The sequence below is a fragment of the Grammomys surdaster genome, unplaced genomic scaffold, assembly GCF_004785775.1.
Source record: "Grammomys surdaster isolate TR1022 unplaced genomic scaffold, NIH_TR_1.0 125476, whole genome shotgun sequence".
Classification (NCBI taxonomy): domain Eukaryota; kingdom Metazoa; phylum Chordata; class Mammalia; order Rodentia; family Muridae; genus Grammomys; species Grammomys surdaster.
The window spans coordinates 615,645-627,139 of NW_021620336.1; positions in this window are offsets into that span (position 1 = coordinate 615,645).

Here is an 11,495-nt window from a genome sequence, read left to right on the forward strand (position 1 = left end):
CTCCTCCTCCTCCTCCTCCTCCTCCTTCTTCTTCTTCTTCTTCTTCTTCTTCTTCTTCTTCTTCTTCTTCTTCTTCTTCTTCTTCAAGTAATGTTGTTAAAGAATCTCTGACTGGAAGGGCAAATTTCAGATATTGAAAAGCAGGGAAAGAGATGGATGACTCTTCAATCAGGTGGCCATGATTGCAAGTCATCCCTGAGAGGGAGAGGGATATTGACAGATAGCGATCACTTCAAGGGTATAGGAGAAGTGACTTAGAGACAGTTGTGTGACAATAGACATCAAGGAAAACACTGGATCTATGGCTCCAGAAAAGACAATTGCATCGAGAACAGCCAGGGGAGACATTGAACACAGTAGAGTATGCTGGACTTGGCTGGGGAGTTGCAAAGAGTACATAAGGAGCTTAGGAGAAAGAAAGGTAGGAGGTCGAATTCGGTTTACCAACAGCCAGAAGAATGTAGGAAGGGAATCCCAGGTAATAATGTTAAAAAAGGACGCTTGGCAGTTTGGGATAAACTAAGTCAATATAAAGCACAATTCAGCTAAATCAGTTAAGTCCCTCTCAAAACTCCTAATAAAACTAAGGACTAGCATGCTAGGATGCTCAGCTTGGTGGCTATAAGTCAGATTCCACAAGGAAAACAAAAGTAACTTTAGGTATTTTTATCAGGAGGAGAATTTTGGATCATTTAAAGACTAAAAGAATCTTGCAAAGTATAGGATATATAGAAACTGCAGACAGGAAAGGAATAATGTAACTAGTTTCCAGGGGCTGCCAAAACATACCATGCAGTGGGTGGCTTAAACAGCACATTATTTAAATATTTTCTCAGTCTATAAGTTGAAGCCAAAGGTTGGGTTCCAAAATAGCCAGGCTCTGAGGAGAGACCTCTTGTTGCCTTCAGGTGTTTCCTTTCCATCTTGACCTCACAGAGCCTTTCCTATCCCTCTTCTTTTAAGGCCATCCATTTCATCCTGAAGATCCTATCCTTACAGCATCTGAATCAAACAGCCAGCCAAATGCCACCTCATGTGCAAGCAGCACCAGGTTGAGACTCAGGGTTTCAGTAGATGAATTCTGAAGAAACACGTTCAAGCCACAGCAGCCAGTGTGCTAGGATGCTCTCTGCTGTCTGTGCATATACCAATATATGAACTACTAACTACATTTTAGTTTAATTTATTTACTATTAAAGTTATTTGAATTTAATCTTAAAGTGATCAAAAGAAGTGAAATTTAAGATTTACTTCCTCAGGCCCAGTGTCACTTCCAAGCACCCAAAAGATGTGACAAGTGACCAGTCGTGCAACACAAGTCAGAATATTCCCATAATAGTAGTTCCATTGACCAAACTTTAGGTTAAGGCTTTATTAAACAGGAATATCTCTGAAATTAGGAATATCAGAGAGATAATAGACCTGAGAATTTACCAATAAACAGGCAAAGTGTTTGCCTCGCATGTTCTTCTCTTTTAACCCCACTAGCAATAAAGGAAAATTTCACCGTTTACCTGAAAATTGAAACTGAAGTAGACAATAAAGAATTTTATTTGTTTATATAAAAATCCAATGAGATTCAGTCATTTTTTGATCAGGATTCTTGCTTCCTTTTTCCTCTCCCAATTTCAAACTCTATTAGTTTAACCTTTAGCCCAACTTTTCTCCATGTTCACAAAGGCCAGCTGCTGTACCAGCTCTCTCACATCTGCACCTGTCAGAGAAAGAGATGCTCTCTCTGTCCTTCCTTAGAATGAAACTCCTTATTCCACATTGCTTACCCAATTTTAAACACTGACGAGTTCCCAGTAAACCAGATAAATAGTCCCAATACTGGTCACCAATCCAGTCATCAGGGCAACTGTGTCAGGTTGAGCTGATTGACTTAGATCTATGGGTACTCGCTAGAGAATGAGAGTGGGCTCATCCATTTCCAAACTGAAGACAGACACCTGCTTAATTACTGTACCATGAGAAGGTCACCTCTTCAGAAGTAGCTGTGCCCAAGTGGATGGAGCTGTGCAGACCTGCAATCTGTGCATATGCTAATACAGTAACTACTAATTCCTGCCTCATGCCCAGTCCTGAACGGGTCAAAGGCCAGCTCCGGATGCAAGCATCATGTCCTGATGCAGCAGTCAGCAGGCATTCTGACTGTTCTAACCAGATGGCTAAACACTTCTCAAGCTGTGTTCTGGATTCCTAGCTCCCTTCACCCTCTTAGTTCACCCGGGAGTCACCTTGACTGGTTTTAAACTTCACTCATTGTTGTCTTGAGATTTATCCACACCTTTCTTGTAGAACATTTCTTAAGCAGGGTTCCAAGTATACCACAAAGTTTAACAGTGTGGAATAAAAAGGAGGAAGTGATTTCAAGATAATTAACCAAACTTAACTGCCCTCTGAATACCAACCTCAATAAACTGGAAAGTACAATGAAATAACAGTTATATTCAGAATAGCAGGAAAATTAAACTCCCAAAGCTCTCATTTTACTTCTTTCTGCAGTTAGGCAAGCTGCTCAAGCCTTTCACACGAAAGTGCTCTCACCTGTAACATGGGATCTATTAAAAAAAAATGCTAGGATTAAATTAGACATGGAGTATAATGAACCATTTAAACGTCTGGAAACCAGTGACCATACATGAATGTTATTATGATGATAGAGTAACAGTGACTATGCTTAACGGATACAATATGTAAGGATATGTAAGGACACAATCAGATTAGCAAAAAACGAGTTTTGCTATATGAATAAGTTGTAAGTTTTCCCAGTGGATATAATAAACAAGATCAGTTAATGGTAAAGCAAAATGGATCATAGTTTTATTGCACTGCAAATTTCTATAATTAAATACGGGCAAAAATTTTATATTAGGTGGAAAAAGACATTCCGAATATGGCGGTGATGTTAGAATACTTAAGAAGAAAGCATAGATTCTTAAAATAATTGGAAATGATTGTGGCTTGTCTGACTTCAAACTCCAACAGCACCATCAGTCCTGATAAAGTTGCTCAGTGTCTGTCTTTTTCTGTTGGATGCCTATTTACACTGGCTTCTGACTCTACTTCCAAATCTGCCCCCCTTCTACTCACACTCAGACCTATACACCAGATGAGCAGGACATCTCAAACCACATTTCCCAGACATACTAACTGAGCTTTTAAGTCTAACTTAGGTTCCACCAAGGCAATAATATATGGAAGAGAAGACATGAAGCCAAGCCACTTTCATGTAGGTTATCACATTCCAGTGTATGATCACTGTCTTCCCGTCATGAGGCAGCATGGAGGAAGAATGGTGATATCAACCAGTATTAACTTCCCAGTTCCCCTTCATGGAGTCCCTCCCTCAGCCCCCCTCCCCTTCTCCTCTGAGAGGGTGAGATCACCCTCCCCTTCCCCCCATCCTTATCCCCTAACTCTTGCACACCAAGTCTCTGCCAGATTAGGGGCATCCTCTCCCAGTGAGACCAGACAAGGCATCCATGAAGATTAAGCTGCTTCTCTCCTACATATGTGCCCCAGGTGGGGGAGGGCGATCATTCCAGCCCATGTATGTTGTTTGGTTGGTGGTGCAGATGCTGCGAACTCCAGGGGTCAACATCAGCTTCTTAACACTGGATTGTGTCCCACTGAGTTTAACACTGATACTCATAGTTCTATGGTATTGTCTGTGACTTCCATTCCTCCAACTTTCTAATGGTATTTGCAAGCACCCAGTTCCCTGTAGTAAAAAATCTTTCTGTTTGAAATGCCTGGTGTGTTTCTACTTCCTTTACAGAACCTGATCTAAAAGATAATTATCCATAAATGAATGACTATAAGTAAATTACAGCTGATATTACTTCTTATCACTGCATAAAGTAGTAAATAACTTCATAACATAGATATTTGCTTTATATCTGTTCTACTAATGTTTTCTTGCCTCTTTGTTGACATAGGGTCCCATGTAGCCCCACCTAGCTTAGAACTTTGTGTAGCCAAGGTTAGCCTTGAATTTCTAATTCACTCACCTCTACTTCTCGAGTTCTGGTATAACAACAGGCAAGTGCCACCAGAAAGCATTAGAGATTTAACCCAGAGATTTGTACATGCTAGCCAAACACTCAACCAAAGGACCCAGCTACACTTCCAGCTTTATTCATTATTTCTTTTAGAATAGAAAAAAATTGTTTCATCGTGGCACCATCATACATATATGTTCTATTATGCTTTGTTTTTTATCCATTCCCCTCCCCCACTGCTCTGTGTACCATCTTTCCTTCCACCTAGCTCCTCCTCTTACCCAAATGCAGCTTCTACTTCTAATTATAGGCTTTCCATTATCTTCTCTATTTTCCACCTCCCTCAAAGTTCCTTCCTCCCCTCTCAGGATCCCCTTTCTAATTTCATGACCTACAAACACACATATGTACAGACACATACAAACACATACATGTGTTCCTAAATCCAGCTTATTTCAATTAATATAATGGTCTCCAGTTACATATATTTCCCTGAGAATGTCACGATTTCATTTTTCTTTAAAGCTGAGTAAAATCTATCACTTGCATGGAACACAGTTTTTTCATCTGTTCTTCTTGATGTCATCGAGGCTTGTCCCATTCCCTTGCTATGGTATATAATGTAGCGATAAAGCATGTCTCTGTAAATATCTCTGTGCTAAGTTAACAAAGTACGTGGGCATAACAAGGAGAATGGTAGTCTGTGGTCACATGATAGTTCTATTTTCAGCTTTTTGAGGACATTTCACACTAATTTTCATAATTGCTGTACTAGCTCACACGTCCATCGTCAGCCAATATGTTTTCTTCTTTCCCTAAATTCTTCACAGTGTATGTTGCCATTTTATTTTTTGATCATCCCGACCAGAGTGCAGTGGAAACTCAATACTATTTTATCTTACTCTTCCATGGTGACTAAGAATGCCTATTCTTTTTAAATTATAGTAATTTATTGGTGACTTTGAGAACTGTATATTTACTAGTCTAGTTAATAAGTGAGTGACTGGAGTGTTGGGTGGTTAAGTTCTTTACAGTTTTTTTAATACATTCTATATATTAGTCTCTTGGATGGTTTATAGTTGAAAAATCTTTTTTCCAGTCCCACTACGGTGATTGTATAATTTGCTCTTCAGAAACTACTTAGTGTCATTAAATTCCCTTTGTCAAGATTTGGAATCATAACCTTTGCTATTGAAGTTCTTTTCAGAAAGTGCATGCAAGTGCAAACATCTTAAAGTATGTTCTCTATTCCCACAGTTTAAATTTTCAGGTTTCATATTGGTTTAGATCCATTCTGATTTTTTTTTATAGATTGAGAGATACAGATCTAGATTGATTGTTATAGATGTGGATATCATTTCCTCAGCACTATTTTTTAAAGATGCTATGTTTATCCAATGTATGCTTTAGACAACTTGTTCAGAAAGTTAGGTGCCTGTAATTGAGTGAGACTCGTTCTGGGTCCGCTATTTTATTCCACTCACCTGCATGCCTGGCTTTGTGCCAGTAAGGTGTGCTTCTTACAGACAAGAGATAATTGGGTCCAGTTTTTTTTTTCAGTCTAATCAGTCAGTCTGCATCTCATTAACAGTGGATTGAGATCTTTACATGTTAGATTACAGTCGAAATATTCTGAGTCAGTCTACAGTTTGTTGTTGTTGTTCTGGTTGATTGGATTGCTGATTAATCTTTACTTTCTCCCTTATTACATTTAGACATTTACTGGTTTCCTGTGTTGGACATGATGGATTCCTTCCTAGATCTTCTTTGTTCAGTCATCTGTCTCCTGAAATCTATGCTTTCCTCTGCTCTCATGTTGACACTACTTTTCTCTCTCAGTTGTGTGTAATATTACTAGGTATCTCAGTTGCTAAGAGCCAGCTAGGAGAAGCTAAAAAAAACTAGCAGGTGATCTTCCTGAGATGGTTCTAACATGCACTAAAATCTATGACAGATTTGCTTCTCTAGGCAAGATTTAGTGATCATGAACCATTTTAGTTTTGCCTTGCCTTGAAATTCCCTAAATGCCAATTTTAAGAGATATCATTGCAGGATGTAGAAATGTTATCTGGAATTTATTTACCTTTAACCTTAAAATAGATCTGGTTTTGACTGCTGTTTATAAGAATGGTGATGTCATTCTGACGTGTTTGCTTTTGTGGGTGAGTCAGTGTCTCTCCTTTGAATATTTTTATTTGTTGTAGATTGTTTCCTTTATTGTTTTTTTGCTTTATTTTTTTTAACATTGCACTTTTGACATATTGGCAATGATCCATCAAGGAGAATTCCATCTCCCACAGTGTCTTTTTGTGTTTTCAAATACCTCTTGTGTTTGGATGTCAGCATGGTTTGGGGTAAGGTGGGTGTGGCAGTCATTTGAATTTTTAGACTTTTTTTTTCCTATGGTTTATACTATTAACGAATGTGTATTTGACAAGTGATATGTGTCTGTCAGGGTTAGCTCACCTTCATACATTCCCTTTGACTTATCAGGTGTTTCTGCTGCCCGCAGAGCATTCTGTAGGTAAGTAGATTTTCTCCTGCTTCCAGCTTCCAAATGGTATCCCCTTGAGTGGCTAATGTCTTAGTTGAGATTGTCTCTCAAATGCTAAGGGTGTGTGGAAATCAACAACAAACACTAGGATTAGCATTGGTAAAGGACGTGTCTTAGTACATTGAATACTTCCTGAGTATTGATAACCATGAGTGGAGATAAAAGTGAGGGTATCATGTACACCCCCTGGAACTTGAGACATTTTAGGACACCATGAACAAGTGACTCCAAAATTTAATCCAGTCCTTGACCTCAGGCTCAGACCTCTCAAATTCTGAGTCTATCTCTCTAGGTACATCTCAGATTGAAGCCAGTATCTTGTCATCTACACCCTTCAGCCTGCCAGTGTCTATTGTTCTTATGTCTCCTTCCTACACTGGCTCACTCACATAGAAGCAGCTTAGAGGGGCTGGAGAGATGGCTCAGCAGTTAAAAGCACTGACTTCTCTTCCAGAGGTCCTGAGTTCAATTCCCAGCAACCACGTGGTGGCTCACAACCATCTGTAATGGGATATGATATTCTCTACTGGTGTGTCTGAAGAAAGTGACAATGTACTCACATACATAAAATAAATAAAATCTTTTTTAAAAAGAAGAAGAAGGAGAAGAAGCAGCTTAGAATTTTCAATCTTTCTATTCCAGCAGAAAGAATAAAAACAGGTGGTATTAAGGGAGGGGGAAGTTGGGGGGACCCTCCAGAATGTACCAGAAACTTGGGAGGTAAGAGACTCTCAGGACTCAAAGGGAGAGACCCTAGATAAAATGCCCTATGGGGAAGAGAGGGAACTTGTAGAGCCCACCTCCAGCAGAAAGACAGGGCTTCGAGTGAGTGATGGGGTTGCCATCCCAGTCAAAACTCTGACCCATAATTGTTCCTTTCTGAAAGAACTGTAGGGATAGAAATGGAGAAGAGCCTGAGGAAAGGAAGGTCCAGGGACAGGCCCAAAGTGGATCCAGTTCGGTGGGAAGCCCCAAGGCCTGGCACTATTACTGAGGCTGTGGAGCACTCACAGAAAGGGACTTCTCATGACCGTACATGCAGCTGAGTCAGATGCAGATGTTTGCACCCAACCAATGGACAGAAGCTGCTGACCCCTGTGGTTGAATTAGGAAACGGCTGGAAGAAGCTTGGGAGGAGGGTGATCCTGCAGGAGGACCAGCAATCTCAATTAACCTGGACCCCCAAGAATCCTCATTATTAATGATGCACAGGATTTAATTATTTTCACATACCCCAGTAATTCATCCATTTCTCCATTTATAGACATTTACAAGTTTTCTACTGTTTCTGTTTTGTGAGCAGATGGGTGCTTATTCACACATAAGCACTGCATTCTATGTTCATATTGCAATATATAGGGACAAACATGTATAATAGTATCTAAGTATAAGTTTATTGTCATCCTTAACTTTGAAAATTCTGTTAAATCCACAATCACAAAAAGTCAGAGGTCTTTTATTTCTCCTTACAAATTTATAAACAGGTCTTCTACAGATAGACTTCTGGATCAGGAAACCAATCATTAATTATACACAGCAAAACAAGGAGCCAGTGTAATACCCTGCATTAGCTTTCTATTCCCAGACCCCTATAGGGACAAATGGGGACACTCTTCTTACTAGAATTGCAACACAGCTTGCATTGCAAGAAATTGTAAGACTCATAATTTATACTGGGCACCCAGCATATCTGCTCCTGTTTCTCATTTTGGAGATGCAGGGGGTTTTACAAACCTAAAATGAGTCATATATTTATCTGGGAAATAAGTATGAATAAATCTCTGGAGCAATTCGTGAACCTCTAGGTTCCATGAACTTTGTTATTCAAACACGCACACTGCTCAGAAGTCCAAGCCATGCAGAAATGTGAGAATATTTGTGAAGAATTGTCTGTCAAAGGGACACTATCAAAAAAAAAAACAAACAAAAAACAAAAACAAAAGCCTTGCAGTTTGATAACCTACCACTAAGATGGAGAATGTTTCCTCAAGCATTTAGCACAGTAACACTATGGTACTTCCTTTAATTTACCATTCTAGGCTAAAATTTTATACATGTTTAGTTCTTATTTCTTCCTACATAAAAGTTATGTTCAAATCTGCGGGCTCAGAATACAATGAAATAGGAAGCCTCAAAAATAAAGACAAATTTGCAAGTTACAACTCTACAAAACCAACAAATTTTCTCTAAGAAGCCACATGGTCTCAGAGCAAAAGTTGTATATGGCCCCTGGATTCCATTACTCAAAGTTGTCTTGTTTACTGTGTACTTTTGAGCAATGCTGGGCTGTAAATTATTTCAGGCCACTATACATCAGAACAGGAAGAGGAAGGTTCACAGAGCAGGCTGGGACAGCCGCCTATGTCAGGATACTTCTCAAACTATAATACTCAGTTATTCCTTAATCAGCCACCATAGCCAAGTTCAGACTGGAGCCCAAGACTGACAGAATGCAAAACAATGCACAGGAGAAGTTTTGTTGTACAGAGGATACCAGCTGGACCTCTCAGATCTCCCAAGCCAGTGTGTGTCTGAGTCTCTACAAAACAGACACATGTACAGATGCCCCAGTGATGGACTATCTGTCTTTACATATTTCTTTTCTTACTCCAGAATGTCAACTAATAGAATGACCCAGTTTCAAATGTCATAAATGTCCAATGTGTTCTCTGAAGTGTCACTGTGGAGAGGTCTCTCTTTTCTGTTCAGGCTGCCACACCAAAGTAACGTGAAGTTTATGGATTATAAACAACAGAAATTTAGTTTTCATAGTTTTGAGAAATCCAATATTAAAATAGAGTGTCTGGGCAGGACTGATTCTCACAGATGGAGCCCTCTTTAGGCACAGTTCATAATGGAAAGGTGCAATGAACAAGCTCATATCTACAAGAACAATAGGCCTTTTGATGAGAGAGAGAGCCCTACCCATATCATGTAGTCACCTACTGCAAGAACCTCCCTCTTGATATCATCACATCAACAGGTTTGAGAGGAGATTTTCCAGCAAAGATTTCATCAGTTCCAGTGAGATATTTCCAGAACATTATTACAATACAAATGTTTTGATTTTTCCTGAAATTTTCCCTATTATTAAAAGAACAATGATGAAGAGATTTGTTGGGAGCCGCGACGAGAGCTGACAAAGTCCGCCATCGCTAGGTGGCGCTGTGTCCCGTAATTCTTCCTAGTAAACCAGTATACTGCGCATGTGCCATGGTAAAGCCCGCCAAGTTTAGCCCTTCCCACGGCGTTTGGCGCGCTACGGGTAAGCAGCCAATCAGGGGGTGAATACCCCGCTCTGGGGTATATAGGCAGTGCTTTCCCACACCGCCTTCGTCTTCTTGGTCATCTTTCCACCATCTTGGTTTTTGGGAAATAAACGTGTTCATACGGAAGGATTCTGGTGTGTGTGTGATGTGTGCGTGTGTGTATGTTTTTTGCCGGCAAGACCACTACACGCGCGCCCCGCACAGAGATTAATCATTGTAGATCACAAAAAAATCACAAATCCATAGTAATAGTATGAATTCTAGAACAAAACAGACATGTTGACCAAGGGAACAAAATCAAAGTGACAACCATGAGTGTGTGTATTTATCTCCCTCCTCCTCCATAATTAAAGCCCTCCCCCATGTTTTCTTCATTTCTTCTTTTGTACCATTTGCACCATGCTATATCCATCTCTATCTCTACCCTCCCCCACGACAATGGTCCCTATTTTCTTTCCTGATATCTACAGTTACCCAGGCTATAAACAGAAGAAGAGGGAGGAGACTAAAACAATACTAAACATCTGAAAACATCAAGGAATCATACCATTAACTATCTAAAATGCCTATATAATATATGCACCTCTGTGTATACATCCATATATATATAATTTAAATAAAATGTCCCCATTTGAGCTAGCAATGCTCCCTGCATGAGCCATAGATTATCTAACCCCAGTACCAGGCATAAGAAACTCTCTTTTGAGTGATTGGTCAGAGTTGTCCAAGAGACTCCCAAAACATTGTGTTCAATTGCTGCAGCCTTTGGTTGTCCCCTAGAGGAAGAAGGCAAGTATTGATGAAGGCATTATGCAACTCAGATACAGAGCTCAGAGAATCCAATCAGGATCTGACCTAAAAGCTTCCTCCCTGAAGACAAGCTTTCTTGGTACCAGCTTCCAAAAGGAGAGAATCAAACAACAGTCCTATAGACCTATGACTCCTTGAAACCACAATGACTAGAATGGTGTGAAAATGCAAAGGGAGCAGTAGTAGCACATGTACCTTGGCAGTAACCCACAACTCAAGACCCACTCAATAAGAGAAAAAATAGATCTAGTAATGGAAACTGAGTCAACTACCCAGGACTAGTGAAGCCATGGATCTTAGAGAGGAACCTACAACTTCCACTTTACTAAACCAGCATAATCCCTAACTACATACTAGATATTTGTCCTTATGTCCATAGATAAGTGCAGCTTTTGCTCTTCATCAAAGAAATTTCTCTTTGCAGCACACAAAGGCCATTACAGAATGACACAACCAATCAAAATGCAGAATTGTGGTGCCCAGTCCTAACTGTTACAGCTGCAACACATCTTCTGCACCAAAGGTCAGGGATCACTGCAAAAGAGGGGGTGGAAAAATTGTACCACCAGAGGAATGGGGATCTTATTGTGAGATTGTGTTCTCTAGAAATGTCAGAGAAGCTACACCCAAGAAATCTCACCAACATGGCTCCTTAAACATATGAACAAAAATAATACCAATAAATATGATAAAATGGGTGGAGAAAGGACCACAAGACCTCAGCACTACATAGAGAACTACAGAAAACTAAAAAATGCTGTCTTCTCCAAGGGAAGAGCAAAGCCATTAGTATAAGATAGATAGATAGAGAGAGAGAGAGAGAGAGAGAGAGAGAGAGAGAGAGAGAGAGAGAGA